Source organism: Ixodes scapularis, unplaced genomic scaffold (genome assembly GCF_016920785.2).
Source record: "Ixodes scapularis isolate PalLabHiFi unplaced genomic scaffold, ASM1692078v2 ptg000005l_1___fragment_1__unscaffolded, whole genome shotgun sequence".
In the NCBI taxonomy this organism is placed as follows: domain Eukaryota; kingdom Metazoa; phylum Arthropoda; class Arachnida; order Ixodida; family Ixodidae; genus Ixodes; species Ixodes scapularis.
In genome coordinates this window covers 2,211,748-2,213,454 of record NW_024609885.1, presented here as the reverse complement: position 1 = coordinate 2,213,454, position 1,707 = coordinate 2,211,748, and the positions used below count along the sequence as shown (strand labels likewise).

At 58.5% G+C, this 1,707-nt stretch overlaps 1 long non-coding RNA gene across 1 annotated transcript; it reads left to right on the top strand.

Annotated features, from left to right (window-relative positions):
* Positions 1-621: 621 nt before the first annotated feature.
* Positions 622-1,492, top strand: LOC120846841. The gene is made up of 3 exons (XR_006076915.1): positions 622-897; positions 1,220-1,308; positions 1,390-1,492. It is a non-coding gene; the product is annotated as an uncharacterized LOC120846841 (long non-coding RNA).
* The last annotated feature ends 215 nt before the right edge of the window (positions 1,493-1,707 follow it).

Below are 1,707 nucleotides of genomic sequence, written 5' to 3'. Positions count from 1 at the left end.
TGAGGTCCTCGGGAAGCATAGCGAAGGCCAACCAGTTGGTGAAAATGATGGCAAGAATGGCTGGTGGAATCTGGAAACCTCGTTCAGGGTAAGGCCGTCCGGGCCAGGGGCAGTCTTTGCGTCGGTGTTCTTGAGCACTCTTTGGAGCTCTCCTTCGGTGAACGGCTCCACCTCTACGTTGAGTACTTGTTCGGATGTTATGAACCCGTCAACCGGTCTTGATGGTGTAGACATGAGAAGGTCGTAGACCCGGTGGAGCTCCGAGAAGAGGACTGCTGGGTCAGCCCAGTCCAGCCCCAACTCGTCGACGAGCACCTTAGGCCCCAGACTGTACAGCCGTTGATGTTCTGCATAGCGTTCGTGACGGCGCTGGTTACGGTTCTTGGCTAGACGACGCTTCTTTTTCTTGCTGCCCTCGGTGCCTCCCCTCTCCCCAGGTCCTCTCCTATCTTGATGGGGTCCAGCAACCCTTGAGCGATGGTGACAGGGGTTCCTGGTGCGGGCTGCAGACGCACCCAGGCAGATCCGGCGTCGTGAACGCGGACCGGTTGAATAGGAACCGGCTGCTTGTGTGCCGCCGCCTTGAAGGTCTCCAGGATCTCCTTGCAATGGCGTGTATTTCGCTGCCCTGTGATTCCCTGTGAGGACTGGGTGGTGAATACCCTGGCAAAAGCAAGGTTCATATGAGGGTGGTCCTTGCAGGTGATCTCTGCCCTGGCCAGTGCCGTCAGTTCCGAGACGGTCCACCGCGCGTTGAACTCTGCTGGTGGAAGAGAGTTTGCGGTGCCAATGTACGTGTGACCTCTGCGATGATGGATTTAGCAAAGGGACCAGGAACGATGACAGTTGGCGGGGTGTCTGGCGAGGGGCCACAAAGGGATGAAGTTCGGAGTAAGGGTGAGACATCCTTTCCCCGTCGCGTGCCGAGCTCCCTGCGCATCGCCTCTGCGCACTGGGGCATCAGACGGTAGTCCCGGACGCTCTGCCATGTTCTTCTTGGCATCAATGCAGCGAGCTCTTCGTCACTACGCATGCACAGAGAAGCCTGGAGCTTGCACAGCACGAGTGCATGAGTGTCCCTCTCTGTCCAGGGCCTTGCCTCCGGTGTAGGGGGGATATCTCGGGGGGTGACCGGGGTTGGAGAATGATGTATGGACTTCTCGCTTCACCGCTGTGGTCTTGGCGTGGTGAGGGGTGATGAGGGTATGTCCGTCTGCAGGCCGGAGGAATCTTGCACTGATGGCAGTGGTCCCCCTGGAGTGGCAGTGGGGGGCTCACCATGTGCAGGAACCCTGGAGTCCGGCCGAGGTAACCTGCTCCGCAGCTGTTCTTGCTGTAGCAAGTCCCTGTACAACTTCCGCCCCCTGATACCCTTGATGGTTTGCCAAGGTACCCCTGCGTACCCCTTGGCGAGTTCTTTGTTGGTAAACTTCATCTTGGCGGGCATCGACAATTCTTGGACCGCCAAAGTCCTGACGTCCTCCGTGGTCCAGTCACCTGCTGGTGGGAGACGCAAAGCAGGGGTGCTGGTTGTGAAGGGCATCGACATGTCTGCCCTCTTGGAGTCCCGGGAGAACTCTGGGTGCTCCTTCTCCTCGGTGTGACTTGCAGGGGAAGGAGTGGAAGCCTGCGGAAGCTCGTTGCTGGCCACACTGTGTGAGTCGGCGTTCGTCACTACGGTTGAAGTGGGCGATACTAATGGTTTCT